Source organism: Camelus bactrianus, chromosome 1 (genome assembly GCF_048773025.1).
Source record: "Camelus bactrianus isolate YW-2024 breed Bactrian camel chromosome 1, ASM4877302v1, whole genome shotgun sequence".
Taxonomy (NCBI): Eukaryota; Metazoa; Chordata; class Mammalia; order Artiodactyla; family Camelidae; genus Camelus; species Camelus bactrianus.
Window position 1 is genome coordinate 106,193,516 of NC_133539.1, and position 19,003 is coordinate 106,212,518.

The 19,003-nt window shown below is 35.6% G+C and overlaps 1 protein-coding gene across 3 annotated transcripts in view; it reads left to right on the top strand.

Annotated features, from left to right (window-relative positions):
• The window catches only part of PIK3CB (phosphatidylinositol-4,5-bisphosphate 3-kinase catalytic subunit beta), a 149,498-nt gene that overhangs the window by 30,797 nt on the left and 99,698 nt on the right, over window positions 1-19,003 (top strand). For all 3 annotated transcript variants that reach the window (XM_074370615.1, XM_074370622.1, XM_074370620.1), the window contains exon 2: window positions 7,260-7,350. The gene's annotated coding sequence lies outside the window, so the exon portion shown is untranslated. The remainder of the gene's footprint in view (window positions 1-7,259; window positions 7,351-19,003) is intronic.

Sequence of the window (19,003 nt, forward strand, 5' to 3'; positions counted from 1 at the left end):
ATTTGCAGCAACATGAATAGACCTAGAGATTATCATACTAAGTGAAGTAAGTCAGACAGAGAAAGAAAAATACCATATGATATCACTTGTATATAGAATCTAAAAAAAATTATACAGATGAACTTGTTTACAAAACAGAAAGAGGCTCATAGACATAGAAAACAAAACTTATGGTTACCGGGGGAAAGAGGGGTATATTGAGAGTTTGGGATTGGCAGATACAAACTACTATGTACAGAATAAATAAACAACAAGGTCCTACTGTATGGCACAGGGAACTATATTCAGTGGCTTAGTAAGCTGTGGTAGTAACCTGTGGTGGTAACCTGTGGTAGTAACCTGTGGAGCTGGAACCCCCATACTTTGCCAGTTGGATTGTAAAGTAGTGCAGAGCTTTGGGAGAGTAGTTTGTCAGTTCCTTAAAAAATTAAACAGAATTACCATATGACATAGCACTTCCACTGCTAGGTTTATTCCCAAGGGAATTGAAACACATGTTCATACAAAAACTTGCATGTGAGTGTTCAAAGCAGTATATATTCATAATAGCCAAAAAGTGGAAACAACCAAAATGTCATCAGGTAATGAATGGATAAACAAAATGCATTTTTCCATACAATGGAATAGTATTCAGTCTTGAAAAGGAATGCAGTTCTTATACATGCTGCAGCATGGATGTACCTTGAAAACATTATGCTGAGTGAAAGAGGCCAGTCACAGAAGACTGCGTATTGTGTGATTTCATTCATATGAAATGTCCAGAATAGGCAATTCCATGAAGAAATATTTGAAACAATTTCAGACTTAATAGAAAATTTTAAAAAACAGTAGAGTTAAAGTTACAGAGATTAAAAGCTATCCTCAAGACTTTTTGAGTTTTCCTGTGGAAGAAACAGACGTGTAAATAATAAATGAAAATTGCAAGTACTAATAAGTATTATGAAGTTAATAAAGTGGTAGAGAATGAACCAGGTTACAGTCTTAACTGTGGTGGTACACAGTTAAGTTACCTCATAGAAGAAGTAATTTTTGAGTTGAGACATGAATGTTAGAAGGTGGCAGGTGGCCTAGGGCAGAACATTCTAAACTGAAAGAATAGCAAGGACAGATGCTCCAAGTTAGGAACAAACAAACACAAAGTTCCTTCTGTGTGAGGAACAGAAAGCAAACCATTATGATTGGGAACTAGTGAATGAGGAAGAGTGGAAGATGAGGTCAGAAGTAGACAGATACCAGTTTATATAGGGTCTTTGTAGGTCACAGTTGTAACTCAGGTAGCGTTACAGTGGGAAGTTTGGAGGTTTTAGCAGTGGGAATAATCTGATTTGTGCTTCACGAGGTACGTTCCAGTTGCTGTGACCCAGATGCATTGTGGAGAAACTAGAATAGAGGCAGGAAGACTGATTAGAAGGATGTTGAAGCAAAATAGCCAAGAAATGCTGTTGATGGCTTAGACTGAGGCTGTGACGGGGACAGTGGGAGGGAGTATTGGATGAGTTTGGTATGTTTTAGAGGTAAAGGCAGTTTTTTTGGTCTGTTTTTGTTTTTGTCTGTTACTTGAGGCATAAGAACAGGAGGATATCAATAATTTGTATTGCAGCATTGAAAAAAAAATTGGGAACACTCTAAATACCCATCAGTAATGGTATATCCAAACAGTGGAGTACAGTGCAGATGTTAAAAAAGAATGAGGAAGACCTCCATGAACTGAGACAAAGTAATTTGCAGGACATACTGTTAATGAAAAAATGTTAAAGGGTTGTAGTTATCTTATTAGGCTATCAAGAAAAAGAATCAAGTTCACATGAGGCATTCCTACTGCCTGACTGATTTTGGGTTGTTCCATATAATCACATATAGTTGATACTGTCATATCTTTTTGGCAGACGTCTAACAGATGTCAAATAGTGGTTCACTTTTTTTCCCCCTCCTTTTAACTTTTCTCAGTGGAGTATAACACAGTAAAAGGCAAAAAATTATCAATGTATAATATCATGATTTGTCAGAAAGTAAACAGATCTGTGTAACTACCACCAAGAAGCAGAACACTGCCAGGAGTCCAGAAACTCTCCTGTGTGTACCTTCCTCTGCCTCACTCCCTTTTGCTTGCATCTTTCCCAGAAGTAGTCATTATTCTGATGGCTAACACCCTAGTTTAGTTTCGCCTATTTTCTGAATGTTATATACCAGAATCCTGCAGTTAGGGTGCCTCTGTGTTTGATGTCTTTTATTCAACAGGATGTTTGTGACACCTGAAATTAATATAATATTGTAAATCAATTACAGTTTAATAAAACAAAACAAAAATGCCAATGCCACTAGGGGGGAAAAAAGCTGGAATACTTTACCTTTTAGAAGAACAGCGTTATTTTCAAGAAGAATCACTTTTTAATGATTGAGGACGTAATGATGGGGATAGCACATGGTCAGAGATCAGGACCCCAAGCCAGGATTTTCATACTGCCTTGTCCTAACTGAGTAACTGAAATCACATAAACAATATGAGTGTGATGGTCCCCATTCCAGCTACACCAGGGGGTTTCTGTGAAGATTCTCGAAAGTAATACATGTAAAAATGCTCAGCGTTAAAACAATGGACAAATATCAAATGTTGGCTGTGGATTAAATGTTTGTGTCCCCCTAAAATTTATATATTGGAACTTTTATCCCCACTTTGATAGTATGGAGAGGTGGGCCTTTAGAAGGTAATTAGTTCATGAGGCAGAGCCCTCATGATGGCATTTTTGTCGTCCTGAGAAGAGACATCGGAGAGCTTGCTTTCCTCTCTTTCTCTTCTCTACTGTGTGAGGATACTGTGAGAAGACAGTGGTCTGTACAATGGGAAGAGGTCTCTCACCAAGAACCCGAACATGCTGGTACTCTGCTCTTAGACTTCCAGCCTCTAGAACTGTGAAAAATAGATGTTTGTTGTTTAAGTGGACCCCTACCCCCCAAAAGCAAAAAACCCTGTGTGCTCCTGAGATTTATTCATCTTATGTATAGTTGTGAACTGTTCTGTGTAGCTTAGTAAAATTGACAAAGCTGTATTCTCATTCTTACGATGTGTAAAAGTGTGGTTCCCGTTATTTGTGTATGTTTGAGGCACACTTCTGTTTTTTATTTTTTTGAGGAGCTTGCAAATTATTTTTATTGCTGAAATATCTTTTTGTAATCAGATGCTTATATCTAAATAGATTTAAAAATATATGTCTATTGTCTTTGAAAACTTTTTCTGGATTATTTATATTTGTAATATGTAACAGACTCCTGTGGTTCAAAGATAAAAAGTATAAAAAAGGAAACAGTCTTCCACCCCCGTTCCCAACTACCCAGTTCACATCTACCCCAATCCCCTAATATCTTACTTTGCCCAGGAAACTAGTATTACTAGTTTCTTGTGTAATCTTCCCTTCCAATGTCTCTTATAAGCAAACGTGAATATAGATTTTTATTTCTTTACATCTTTATCCCTCTGCCAAAAACACATTATAACAATTATCCTATACTTTTTTTTTTGCTTAACATCTTGCATATTTTTAATGTATCAGTGTGTGATTATAAAGCTCAAAGGTATTCAATTCATTTTATTGCAGTATAGTATTATGTTGTGTTAATATACCATAATTTGTCCATAGTGATTTGGGTTTACACTTTTTGGCTGTTCTGAATAATGATGCTTTGAACATTCTAGTAAATATCTTTTGGTGAAATGTGTAAACATTTGAATTTATATCTAGGGGAGAATTCCTATGTCATAAGGTAATGTGAATTGCCATTGCTCTACATCCTCAGCAAGCCTGGGTATTGTTAATTTGTTTAAGTTTTACCTATTGTGGTAGGTACATAGTGGTATCTTATTGTGGTTTTATTTTTATTTTCTGGAGTACTAATTAGATTATGTATTTTTTCCCTATGTTTATTGGCTATATTGGTCTTTGGAAAAACATTATTTAAAAAGAAGCCAGAATATATAATCTCCATTTGTTAAACAAAAAGAAAGGAAGAAAAACAGACTGACAAATTAATATACTAGCAGTCTTAATCTGGTTATTTAGAATATTAATTTCAGGCGTACAACATAGTGATTCAGAATTTTTATGAATTATATTCCATTTATAGTTGTTACCATACAATATGCAACATATCCTTGTAGGTTATTTATTTTACTCCTCTTGTACAGTCAACAAAATTTCTCTGATTTCTTCAAACACAGAATTCAATAAAATTTGTTCTTGCAGTCTGTCCCTCTTAACCCTCTACCCCTATCATTTTCCTTCCCCCTTCCCTCTTCCTGCTGGTAACTACTAGTTTGTTCTCTATATCTGTGAATCTGTTTCTTTTTTTTGGTTTGTTTTTTGGGGGGGTTAGGTATGTATGTATGTATTTATTTATTTATTTTAAATAGAGGTACTGAGCATTGAACTCAGGACTTCGTGCATGCTAGGCATGCACTCTACCACTGAGCTATACCCTCCCCACTTCTTTTTTGTTACATTGGAATTTGGACGGTTTTGCTTGCTTACTTGTGGGTGGAAGTTGAGAGGTTGAAATCATTGTTACTTAAAGACAATAGTTTAGCCAACTCTTAAATATAAATTGCATGATTGAGGCACAGTGTTTGCTGATTGGAGGGACGAAAGATAGAACCTGTGTAGGGGTTTGGTTTTATCATGTGCCTCAGTGCTTGAATGAACTTTTGAAATTCTCCCCCTATCCCTTTAAAGTTTAATGGACATTTGTGTAGAACTTTTTTCTTCTAGTAAATCCTGTTTTCTTTCTTTTTACAATAAAAATGTGAGTGTGAGTAGATCTTCATGTGTAAAGTTATTGATAACATTGTTTTTACGTAAAGGATTACAAGGAACTTTAAGAATAAATTTTATCGAATTCTGTGTTTGAAGAGGTCAGAGTACTTTCATTGACTGTCCAAGAAGAGTAAGCAGTATACTTACATTCATTATTAACCTATATTGTATGTGTCAGATTGGTTATTATTTTTTGCTGCAATCAAAACATTTCCTTTTCTCTTTTCCCTTTTAAATAGACAGCATTTTTTTAGAGCAGTTTTAGGTTTACAATAAAATTGAGCGGGAAGTACACAAGAGTTCCCATACACCCCAGCCTCCACACACATAGCCTCCCCCACTGTCAACATCCTGCACCAGCAAATTGGTTATTTTTGAGTTGACTAATTGCCTTACTTCTGGGAAAGTAAGCAGTTTGATATATTTTGATATCATTCTAAAATTTGTTTTATAATATCCCTTTCACTTTAAAAAGCGTATTATTGTCCTTGTTTCAAAAGCAAAGAAGCCAAGACTAGGATTAAGTTACTTCCTAACCAAATTTTATTTTGAAGGTACAAAAAGAAAAAAGATTTTCAATTTTAATAGCAACAGTTATGCTCTCCTTTGAATTTTATGAAACTTAAAGATTTTTTAGCCTCCCCCCACTCTTTTAAATGTAAAATGTTCTACCCAGGTGCTTGAAATTTTTTATTAAAACTTCTGACTTGGAGTATTACTCAAGTTCAAATCCTGTTTGAGTGGGCTTGCCCCAGAATGAATTAAATGATAATGATTAGGATGCTGCTGTCATAAAGGTCATAAAGTCCTGTAAAGTGTCATTTGTGAAGAATGGGACATAATGGCTGAGAGGAGAGGGCTGTGAGCTCACTGATCCTTGGAAAGCATCCATGAGTTAGGGCTCAAGTGAAAAGGCAAAGCCATGGAACTTTATGAAGGCTATAGGATTTTCTCAGTGAGCCAGAAAAGTTGACTAAAAAATGGTTGGTATTTTTGACTACATTAAAATTAATGTCCATCTAAAGACATCATGAAGAAAATGAAAAGATAGACCACAGACTTGGAGGGAAAAATTGTAATGTATGCAGTAGAAAATTAGCGTCCTGAATAGGGCTGCCTTTGTGGACGTACACCTGTGCAGTCATACAGAGCCACACACTTATTTTAATGCTATCACTGTCTTGAAATTCTTAGTTTTTGAATAAGTGGCTCTACTTTCTTATTTTGCACTGGGCACTGCAAATTATATAGTCAGTCCTGGTTCTGAATATACAAAAGCATGTTAATAAGAAAAAGTTAACTCAATAAAAATGGCCAAAAACTGAACAGAGGAACCCAGAAAGGAACATGGATAGTTAATACATTTGAGAAAAGGTCTTCAACCGTAGTAGATCTTCATCCTAATCAAGTACAAACTGAAATCACACATATACCATTTTATATGTTCTGTATTGCTACAAATCAAGAAATCTGACTTTACTGAGTATTGGAGAAGATGTGCTATCAATTCATCTACGGTTGGTGAATTAGTAAAGTGATTCAATTTGAAGATAATTTGACATTTTTGGTAAACTCAGAAACTTGCGTGTCCTATGACCCACCAATTTTCCACTTCCAGGTTTAAGGCATACACTAAAATTCTTGTGTAAGTGCACCTAGAGACTTGTATAATAGTGTTGATAGAAGTAAAAAACTAAACCATCCAAATGTTTGTCAACAGAATAGATAAATACATTGTGGCATACTTATATAATGAAATACCATATACAGCAATGAAAAAGTAACATGGATAAAGTGTAGAAAAATATTGAGTGAAAAAGTTCAAGTCCCTGAAGACTCCATTCAGCATACCAATTTATCAAGCTGAAAACAGGAGTCAGGGACACAGACCTAAACGAAGTATTGTTTAGGAACGTATACCTGGGTGACGAAGTTCTGTGTTAAAAAGCAGTGGTGTAATATATATTCAGGATAAATGTTGGGATAAAAGGAGCACTTGGGTAATGTTATTGGAGTTCTTCTGTGACATGGTGGTTTACAATTTACAGTGTTCATCTTAGGCTTGCTTATATGCATCTTTCCATATATTGTGTGTGTGTCAAATATTACATTAAAGAGGAAAGGGAAAAAATGAAATAAGTTCATATTAGCAGCTTATGATGTAGATGGAGGAATGGATTGAGAAGTAGAAAGAAAATTACCATATTACAGAAGAGAGGTTTCAAGAAAGTGGAGGTGATTTACATGGGAGAATTCAGATAGTTGCACAGGACATCTACTTTAGTCCCTTTCAACTCAGACGTTCTGTAATTTTAATATTATGGTTCATGTGTTTCCTGTTTTCCCCGTATTTAAAAATATAGTTACAAGCAATTGTGTCGTATAAGTAACAAAATAATTTTTAATTTAGTCCATTTAAGTGTTAATACCTTTTATCTTCACCCTTTTTTGTAGTGTGTCTTCTAATCTGAGAAAGTCTTCCATAAAAACTTCAGTAATGCCATCTGTTTTCCTAAGGGACTGAAATGGGGGCTGTCATTTCAAGGTAAGTATCCAATTTTGTATCTTTAATTACTTACATTATTTTCCCAGAAGTTAAATATAGAAGGAAGATGTGAATGTTGGTTAGATTCTAAATTCTTTAGTTAATCTAGGGTGGGGATAGGGAGGAAATTCTAGGCATTGTTTATTAAGGTAGTCACGTTTACCACAAAGTTAACCCAGCTTCCTGAGTGATAGAGGAAGGGTCAGTAGTATCTAAAGCTTTTTAGAAAGGTTAATTGAAAACTGGAAGCTTTTTTGGATTTGGCAGTCAGGAGGTTATTGCTGGCCCCAGCAAAGGCCGTTTCAGGACAATGTTTGTGGCTGAAAATAAGCTTGCAATACAGTAAAGAGTGAAGAGAAGGTGATAAAGTGAGTATTTTAGCTCTTAATTAATTTATTAAACCAATGTATAGTTTGTACTTAGGATACAACAGCTGTTTCCCTAAGCACGGGAGTTACCGTGTGGCGATATATATAGCTTGGTTTAAGCCTCTTGTAAATCATTTAATGCCCAAATGTTTTTTCCCCCAACTTTATTTAGGTATAATTGACATATAACATTGTATAATTGCTCAACTATTTTATGCCCTTTTTTACTCTTGTCTGCTGGTTTGGGTGATAAATTACGTGGTTCACCCTAGTTATCCTGTTAACAAAGACAGACTTTTCTTGCCTGGGATTATCTTGCCTGTTACTGGGCTAATGGTCTAGCAGGCAAGTTAGGTGCTTAACAGTCATGAAATTAATTGCTTAATTATAGCTGTGGTAAGTGCTGCAATAGTGAAATAATGACTACCTGAATGAGTGGTGGGAGTGGGAGTTGGTAGTCTGTGAGTTCATTTGGCAGGACAGATTTTAAAGGCAGATTTGGTGGGGAATATGGAAAAAAAGAAATCATATATATGAATTAAGATTTTGGGTTCCAGTGGCTAGAACAAGTATGATGGTCTCATAAACAGAAGTAAGGAAACATCAAGGAAAGACTGTTTATTAGGGGGCAAAAGAGTAGGACTACAGCATGATGAATTCTGTTAGACACATTGTGATTTTTGAAATACAGATAGAACTTTCAGAATCTCTCCTTAAATGTGGAAATATGAAACAAATTTAGAAGACATTTACAGCCCGAAGATCCAAACTTTGAAGTAATTCACAAATTTTGAGGAGTTTAAGGTGTGGAAGTAGGTAACATTTCCAATATCCTAGCATAGAATGTTAGGAAATGTGTATTGTAAATGAGTAGCTGTTGTTAAAAAGAATCAGTAAAGGAAGAATAAGAAAAAGTATTAAAGTTGTGTCTGTCTTTGAAGCACAATAAAGAACTTTAAGAAAGAGGCTCTTGAGAGGGATGAGATGCTATAGAAAGATTAAGGATTTTAATACTTTTGAAGGGCATTAAATTTAATTACATTCAGTGACCCCCTTCTAGGGTATTAACATAATCTAATAATTAAGTTACAGTAAATTATATTAAATAAAATAATTAAATAAATTATAATAAAGTAAGATAATAAATATTAAGAGTTTCTTGATAACTGAGAGAACAGTTTGGGTAGACCAGAATGAATTATATGAGGTTAAGCTAATGGTTTTACAAAATAAAGAAAAGCATGAAGAATAAAATAGGATGTTTTTCAAGAAATTTGTGTAGGAAATGAGACAGTGATCATTTTGAAGAGTTGGCCACATGAAGATATTTTAGCATTAGCACCTAGTATATTTTAGGTAAAAGGGAATGATCCATTAGAGTAGCTGAAATATGTAGAGTAGTTTAAAATACTAGAGTGATTAATTGCCTGAAGGGGGTAAGAAGGTTTGAGATCAAGGACATGGGCAAAGGGCTTAACTCTTACAAAACAGTAGCAACCATTCTGCTTAGAAACCAGAGGAAGGGAAGAGAGTTTTGGGGTCCTGGGAGAAGAAAACATTTAGAAAAAATGTTGTAGAGTAATTACCAAATTCAATAAATATTCTTTGGACATGTGCTTTTGTGCCAGGCACTCTTATACACAAGATTAGTGTTCCTGTAGAGCCAATCATTGAAATGAACAAGAAAAATGCCAAATTGTAATGTGATATGGGGAGGGCAGTTGGTAGAGTGACTAGGTGGCTACTTCTGAGGAGGAGACTTTAGGGTAAGATGTCTAAGGTAGAGATTCAGTCACTTGAAAATAAAGCTATTATAAAAATCTCAAGGTGAAAACGAGCTTGATATGTTTGAGGAATGGAGAGAAGACCAGTGCTCTGAAACAGAGTGGATGAGAACCATAGTGTCATGAGATGAAGTTAAAGAAGTAGACAGTCCCCATGGCCATGGTAAAGAGTTTAGACTCAAGGAAGTCTGTTAAGGAAGGATTTACACAGAAAAGTGCCTTGATACGTGTTTTAAAGATTCCTCTGGCTGCTTTAGTATAAAGATGGACTATAGGAGTAGAGGGGAAGCAGGAAGGTCAGTTGAAAGCTGTTAAAATTGACCAAGCCAGAGACCACGGTGGAGAAACTTAATATGATCACCAGGATAGAACAGAAAGAATTGCTGAACAATTGTAAAGGCTCAGTTATGACAAACTAGCATGACATGTCAGTGTGAATTTAGCTAGCATAACCTTTAAGGTAGAAGTGAGAAATTTGACATTGGTGGTTAGAATAACTGTCTGTGGGGATGAAGGCTTGGTAAAAGGTAATGCACAAGGGGTTGGAGGCCATGACTGGTTCAATACATATTTATTGAATAATATATGCATCTGCTAATACACCCAGAACTGTGCTAGCTGCTAGGGTTATAACAGTGAACAGAAACAGAGGCTCCTTTCTCATGGACTTGCCATTCTAATGAGGGTGGGAAAGATAAACAGTAAGTAAATACATACTATGTTAGGTGGTAATTACTACTGTTAAGAAAAATATATTAGGCAGATAGATGTATTAGTGAAAGGTAAACATTGATTTGGGGAAGGGTTGGCTTCTGTGTTATAAGATGTAGTTAGGGAAGCCTTCCCTGATTAGGTGACATTGGAGCTCGCAGCTCTGAATGAAGTAAGGGAGCAGGCCAGGTAGCTATCTGGGTTGGGGTGGGGTAGCTGAGGGAAGACTGTGCCCGATATGTTCTAGGAGCAGTAAAAGAGTTGGCGTGACTGGAATGGAGTAAGTGAGGGATGAGGTAGTAGCAGCTGACATTGTGAAGGTAGAGGAGCAGGAGTCAAGTTGCAGACTTTCAGGTTTTCATCTGTGTGATGATGGGGATGCACATCCAGGGATGAGGCTGTAGGAATGAAAGGCAAGGCTACAGTTGAGAGGTGTAACTTGTAGCTAACGAACTGTGATGTTTGAAGTATCTGAAGGTGATGATAAGAGAAGGGGATGTACAATTAAACAGATTATTTTAATACTACAGGGAAGTAGAAAGAGTAGAGAAAGGTGAATTGGGTGCATGGAGGGCTTGTAGTTCCTGATGAATAAGTTTATTTGGATTTGGGTTTTTTAAATTGTAAAATGTGTGTAACAAAAATTTAAAAAATTTTTTATGATAAATTGACATCTATACATGAATCAGGCCAGCTTCTTCATGTGTACAAAACATCTGAATGTTCAGTTTCATCTGCACAGTATTGCTCACTTTTCTTTACTCAGAGCAGATGTAGGGACTGAGAGGGACTGAAAGAATAAATTGGCTCATTTCACATTGTCAGGGGGGCCTTCTCTTGCCATTGCTTCTGTCTGTAAATTGAAAAATGAAATACCAAGACTGCTCCCTTTTTAAGCTTTAATAAAGTGGGGATTTCTAAATCACATCATGATTGATTGACAGATGGTGTCAGAAGTACAGAAGCAACGCTCGTGATCAGTTAAAGATTTTTTCCTGTAAATCAAAGGAGATCTGGTTACTTTGCTCATTAACATTGAATACTAAGGAAAAGAACAGCTGTTGGACCCCAGATTGTCTCTGAGTCCTGTGCTTCCTAGCTGCTTAAAGCTAGTGAAGTCAGAATACATTAGACTCACTCTTGGCATTTTCAGATTTAATGTGTTCAAAGATCCACTGCAGTCTCCAAACACTCATGATTCCAAATCGTGTCCCAGTAAAAATGGCATTTATTACTAGTGCATCATGACAAGTACTCAGCATGAGTGAGCCTAAGTAAATGTTAAGCACCTACAACTCTATGGGGCTTTACTGGTCTTAGTTTATTTATAGTCGTATTTCATCCTGTCATCAACTCCCTCTGAAACAGAAGTTATCCACATTTTGTAGGTGACATTTGGAATATGTGCAAATGTGTGTTTTTGGAAAGTGCTCAATTTATCCCTACTGAACATTTGCCTTTTTAGCTGTTTAGAGTGTACAATTCCCTGGCATTGAATGCATTCACAATGTTGTGCAACCATCACCACTATCCATCTCTACAAATTTATAATCATCCCAAACTGAAACTCTGTACCCATTAAACAATAACCCCCCATTAACTTCTTATCTCAGTTCCTGATAATCACTGTTCTGCTTTCTGTCTCTGTGAATTTGCCTATTCTGAATAGCTCATGTAAGTGGAATCATATAATGTTTGTTCTTTTGTGGCTGCTTTATTTCATTTAGCATAATGTCCTTAAGATTCATCTACGCTGTATCATGTATCACAATGTCCTTTTTAAAGGCTGAATTCCTTTGAATGTATACTCATTTTGTTTAACTGCCCATCTCTTCGGAGGAATTTGGGTTGTTTCCACCCTTTGGCTGTGGGTAATAATACTGCTGCGAACATGGGTGTACAAATATCTGTGTGACTCCCTGTTTTTAATTCTTTTGGGTGTATACCCAGAAGTAGAATTGCTGGTAATTCTGTTTAAATATTTTGGGAACTGCCATACTCTCTTCAACAGTGGTTGCACCATTTTACATTTCTACCAGTAATACACAAGGATTACAATTTCTCCACATCTTTGCCTGGATTTGGTTTATAGTGTACTTTGGTTTTGAGCAGTGAAATGTTTTAAGGATATTTATTTTCTTAAAATAATGTTTATCATAGATGGTTTTCTAGTAGTTTTAGAAGTAACACAAATTCTCATGCTCTGCTGTAAGGTCAGAACTGGTAAAGAAAGTTGTATCCTAGTTAAATTTTAGTGAGAGATCCTCACAGGAATTAAAGTTACGGGGCTTTGGAAAGAATGCATTGCCAAAAACTTATGATTACTGTGTCTGTGTAACTTGACTGTTATGTCTAATGTACTAAGTACCTTCACTTGGCTTAGGAGAAAGCTATATGTTTTGATTACTGGACAGGAATAACTATGATCTCCAGGACTGGACAAGATGATTAAATGAGTTAGAATGCTTTTTTTTTCCCCAAAGGATACACTTGGAAATTAGAAATTTTATAAGGAGCTGAAGAAATTTTCATCTTGTTGACTGACGCATTGTCTGTGTAACAATTAGGGAAAGACATTACTTGTTCAGATGGATAATAGACCAGTAAAACTGTAAAGGGGCCTAGGTAACATCAGGAAGCACCAGCCTGATTTTAAACTTTAATCTTATTTTCCACTAGTAGCTTAACTCTGTAATGTATATATTTATTAATTCATAGACCAATAAAAGTTATTAAGGGAAAAAAATGTTGATGGGATTGCAGCTCCTGCAGAGAGGTTTTTGGAGCTTTGTACCTCTTTCGCAGTTGTCATTAACATTTGGAAATTCTGAAGTAGATCATATTCATTGGCTTCAATATTGTTATAATTGTGCTTTTCCTTAGTAAATCACGTTTACATTTGAAAAAGTTTACTTTAGAAGCTTCTTACAATGTTATATGAACATTATGAGTAAACTGAGTGGTTTAAACTTGCCTTCCAGTTTTGACTAGTTCCTCTTCCTCCAGTTCTTTGTCTTTGCCTTAGAATTTTTTTTTCTAATATGCAGTGGATGTTTATGCATTAGAAAAATGTTCATAAAGATTATATTGTTTAGTGCCTACTGTTTCTGTTCCTTTCATAATGTGCTTTTTGCTTTTACTCAGAACATAACTGGTTAGATTGTCATATAGTCTGCCATAGACAGTAAGGATATTGTGAAAGAAATTCTGGCTGTTTGCATAGTATGACCTTTCAAAACTGTTTTCTTTGCTGCAAGCATCTCACTTAGCCTTTTGACTGCCTCGTGACAGAGGAAGTAGTATATAAAAGGCAACATAAATGGCTGCCTTGTTGATCTCAATAATTTTCCAATATAAGAGCTTACTGAACAGTCATGTATGTTATTAAATATCATTGTTTTGTTTATGTAGAGGATGAATTAGTTTTATGTGTTATACATAGAGTACCTTTTTTTTTTTCATTTCATTTTATTTTGGGTATTTTTTTGGTAGTGGGGATTAGGTTTATTTATTTACTTATTTTAACTGAGGTACTGGGAATTGAACCCAGGACCTTGTGCATGCTAAGCACTCACTCTACCACTGAGTGATACCCATTCCCTAGAGTACATTTTAATTATAATTTTAAAAATAAAATTTATAATAGTTAAAATCAAAACAGAATCATTTATGTTACCTCGAAGAAGGCTCTAACTTTTTTATTCAGAGTTGCAAGAATTATTAATGAATGGAGATTATTATATACAGCTGATGACTATAGAGCTACTATTTTTGTGGGCCAAGATTTTCAGGTGACTTTGGAATTGTCTTTCTGTTGTTCCTGAGCAGCCAAGAGAGGCTTCTTTAAAACTGTAAAGGGGCCTAGGTAACATGAGGAATCACCTGCCTGATTTTAAACTTTAATCTTATTTTCCGCTAGTAGCTTAACTCTGTAATGTATGTGTTTATTAATTCATCATTTGGCCAATAGTTACTGAGGTTCTGTATCAGGTGCTGTGCAGAACCCCAAAGATGAAAGAGCCTGTCCCTGGCATTGAGGAACTCATTGTCTAGATTTCAGCAAGGGTGGCAGGAGTATAGTTTGGCAGGATCACAACTCCTTGCTTTAGCTGCTAATGTCACTTCCCTCCTAGAGTCTAGAGGTAAAGACAAAGGTTATAAGGAGAAACAGTAGGGGCATGAGGATGGTCAGGATTCTTAGGTGGGAATAGTGCTGTGTTGGAAGAGAAGCAACTGTGGGTTACAGAAAAAGTCTGGAGCTTGGGTTTGATTATCTCCAACACTGAGATCAGAGGTGCAGTAAAATGAGGAATGGGTTCCCATCAAATGGATTCTCTGTGCCAGATGCTGCCGAGGGGCTTTATATATGTTATCACTGTTAGTCCGTTAAAAAATGTGAAATTTGGCATTTGTGCAGAAGACCACACATGAGAACTTAAATTTATAATTTAAAGAATGATAAAAAATGAACTCTGCATTAACGGCCAGGCCAGTTGTACGTGCCTTCCTCTATCGTATCTTTCTCTCTCTCCCCAGGCTACACTTCGCTGAATTTTCGGTTGTTTTCTTTTCTTTATAACTTTGCCACTTATGTTTGTATCTGAACAATATTTGACTTTCTGTTTAAGTAAATGGAATCACATTGTGCATATTCTTTTTTGATTTGTTTCTCTTAACATTGTTAGGTTCATTCATGCAGATGAGTGTAGCTGTATTTTATTAATTTCCTATATTGTAGAATATACAATTTATTGATTCATTCTATTAATGTACATTTAGGTTGTGTGTTTTTTTGGATATTATGATAATTTTTATATTGACTACCCATGTACGTGTGACAACTTCAGATAAGAGTTTTCCTAGGATATATACCTGATAATGGAATTTTTATGCCAAATTCTTTGAAAGAAGCTTTGAATCAGTTTATTCTCCCACCAGCAGTGATCTCTGACATGTTATCTCACTGTGGTTTTAATTTTCATTTCCTTGGTGACTAAGGAGGTTGAACAACTTAACCCCACTCCCACCCCCCACCACCATATGTTTATGGGATTTTGGGTTTCTGTGAAATTTGTTTAATTATTTTACCCATTTTTAAAATTGGGTTCATGTTCTTTGCATATTCATTTTCTCACAATTTATAAAAATTGTTTAGTTGATCAGTTTTTATTCACTTGTTTAATTAACATTCTTCATTGAACCTCCTCTTATTTTTTGCATCAAGAGCAATAACCTTAATATGGCCTATCGGAATGCGGATTTGGCCAGCTCCCTCCATGACCATTCCGCCTCTGTTTTCTGTCTCTGTGTTCCAAATGATAGTCTTTGAATTCCTCAGGTATTTAAGGTTTCTTAGGTCTTTGCATATGTTCTTTCTCCCTTTGCCTAGCCAATTTTCTTTCTTCCTTCAAGTCTGTGTTAAAGTACCCCCTCCCCTTGGAAAGCACTCTTATCTTAATCCACCTCAGATTCACATACTTTGTGTCTCTACACTTATTTATGAAAAATACAGTAATTTTAGTCAGATGACTAGACAGGAGGAGAAAGAGAGCTGTCAATATGTCCATTTCTACTAGGAGGTTTTTTTTTTTAATTGAAGTATAGTCTGTTTACAATGTTGTGTCAATTTCTGGTGTACAGCCCTGTGCTTCAGTCATACATGAATATACATATATTCATTTTCATATTCTTTTTCACCGTAAGCCACTACAAGATATCAAATATAGTTCCCTGTGCTATACAGTAAGTATAAACTTGTTTATCTGTTTTATATATACCAGTCAGTATCTGCTAGGAGATTAAAAAACACATTGTGCAAAGTGATAAACAAGGATAAAAGCTGTTGAGTTTAAATAGTGAATGATTTGGGTAGTCGTAACAGTAGCCTCGTCAGTGTTATTCCCTGACTCCTGTTTGTATTTCTGTTTTCTGTTTGGTTGGAGAAGGGTGGTAAGGAAAATACAGACCATTGGACTGATTGTAACTGAGGGAGCATATGCTAGGTTTTTTTTTTTAATTGAAACATTGATGTACAATATTATGTTAGTTTCAAGTGAACTTCCTAAGGTTTTGACATATACATACATTATGAAATGATCACCAGGATAACTCTAGTAACCATCTGTCCCCATACAAAGTTACTAAGTATTATTGACCATATTCCCTTATGCTGTATATTACATGCCCATGGTCATTTATTATATAACTGGAGGTTTGTACCTTTTAATCCCCCTTTTTTTGTCTATCAGCCCACCCCTCTCCCTTCTAGCAATCACCTATTCTTTGTGTCTGTGAGTCTGTTTTCATTTTGTTTTTGTTCTTTTTTTTAGATTCTGCATGTGAGACCATGAAGTATTTGTCTTTCTCTGTCTGACTTATTTTACTTACTGTAGTACCTACTAGATCCATCTGTGTTGTCGAAAATGGATCCCCCCATGGCTGAGTAATATTTCATTATAGATGCAGACATCACTTCTATTTTATTGATTTTTTTTTTTTATCATTGGACACTTAGGTTGCTTCCATATCTTGGCTGTTGTAAATAATGCTGCAGTGAACATTGGAGTACATATATCTTTTTGAATTAATGTTTTTGTTTTTGTTTTGGGTAAATACCTCAAAGTGAAATTGCTAACTCATATGACAGTTCTATTTTTAATCTTTTGCAGAATCTCCATACTGTTTTCCAATAATGGCTGCACCAGTTTCCAGTCCTACCAACGGTGCATGAGGGTTCCCTCTAATTCACATCTTGGTCAACACTTGTTATTTGTTTTTTTGTTTGATGATAGCCATTCTGACAGGTGCAGGGTGGTATCTCTTAGTTTTGATTTGCATTTCCCTGATGATCACCGATCTTGGGCATTTTTTCATGTGTCTGTTTGCATCTGTGTGTCTTCTTTGGAGAAATGTCTATTCAGGTTCTCTGCTCATTTTGTGATTGGGTTGGTTGGCTTTTTTTTTTTTTTTAAATGTTGAGTTGTATGAGTTTGTATTTTGGGTGTTAACCCCTTAGTGGATATATCGTTTCTGGTATCTTCTCCCATTTGGTAGGTTGCCTTTTTGTTTCATTAATAGTTTCCTTCACTGTGCAAAATTTTTTTAGTTTGATGTATCTTGCTTGTTTTTTTTTGCTTTTATTTCCCTTGCCTGAGGAGACGTACCCCTCAAAATATTGCTAAGACCAATGTCAAAGAGTGCACAACTTATGTTTTCTTGTAGGAGTTTATGGCTTCAGGTCATACATTTAAGTCTTTAATCCATCTTGAGTTTGTTTTCGTATATGGTGTGAGAAAGTAGTCCAGTTTGATTCTTTTACATGTAGCTGTTCAGTTTTCCCAGCACCATTTATTGAAGAGGCTTTCTTTTCCTCATTGTATATCCTTTCTTCCTTTGTCATAGATTAATTGACTGTATAAGTTTGAGTTCATTTCTGGGTTTTCTGTTCTTTTCCCTTGATCTGTGTCTGTTTTTATGCTAGTCCATACTATTTTGATTACCGTAGCTTTGCAGTATATGTAACTTGAAATAAAGGGGCACGATACTTCCAACTTTGTTCTTTCTGCAGATTGTTTTGGCTGTTTGGGGTCTTTTGTGTTCACGCATGAGTTTTAATAATGGCCATGCAACTACCTAAACTATGTATTTGAAGTGAAGTCCAAATTCCTGTAACAGACTGAAAATGAGTAATGCCTCAGACACAATAGATTTTTATTTCTCACTCATGAAATAGTCCAAGGTGAATGTTCCTCTTTGGTAGGTGGTTCTCTTTCAGGTGGTTTCTTTCATCGCATGACTCTTTTATCCTTTTTGACCAGTAGAAGAGGAAAGAGGAGGTACAGGAGGCACATCAGCTGTCTTCAAAGCCCTCACCTGAAGTGGCACAAGTCATTTCCATTTAACATTCCACTGGAAAGAACTTAGTATATGATCATTCTTTCTGTTCAGGAGGTTGGAATATCTAGTGTGCCAAGTACACAGCCACAATCCCATAACTGTGGAAGGAGAAAAGTGGTCTCTGCCACAGTGGCCTTGGGAAAGTCGTCTTATTTCTGTAGGTCTTAGTTCTTAAGGTATAAAATAAAGGATCTATATTGAGAAGATTTATAACACACACATCCTTATTTCTTAGTGATTCACCTTAAAAGGTACAAGGAAAATGTTTTTCACTGTGTCTTCATTCACCTTTTTCCAGTGCAGTTTTTAAGGAATATGAGGTGATAAAGCTGCTTTTCATCACTGTTAAGATTCCTTGTTTTCACAGCCAGGCTACTTAAAGCTCTATAACTTTATCCAGGTCCTAGGTACAAACCTCATCATGGTCTTATTGTGAATGGAAGCTTATTATGGAAGGTGAAATAATTCTGAGGTTATGTGTTCCTGCCAAGTTGTAGACAAATATATTAGTTGGTTTTGAAATACTGAATTAAGAACTTGTTTAAATATTCTACATTTTCTTTGGAAAACATAAGAATTTTACATATAAACATCTAATTAAGGAAGCTGACTAGAGCTTGTATCAGTTTATTCATAAATTTGACCTCTGTTTCAGCAGTTATGATTTCAAGAAAATTGTTTTGATAGTTTTTGTAAGTTTGATAGAGCGAAGTTGGGTAATGGAAATTTCATTTTTACATGTGTTTAAAAATTTATTGAACATATACCTCCTTTTTTGAGGGAAATGACATTAGCATGGTAGTTACCACTGGTAATTTAATTTTAGCTTTTATTTCTCAGTTCCATTTCAATTTTAGTAGAATTTTGGTCTCAGTGATTATAATTTCATAGGGT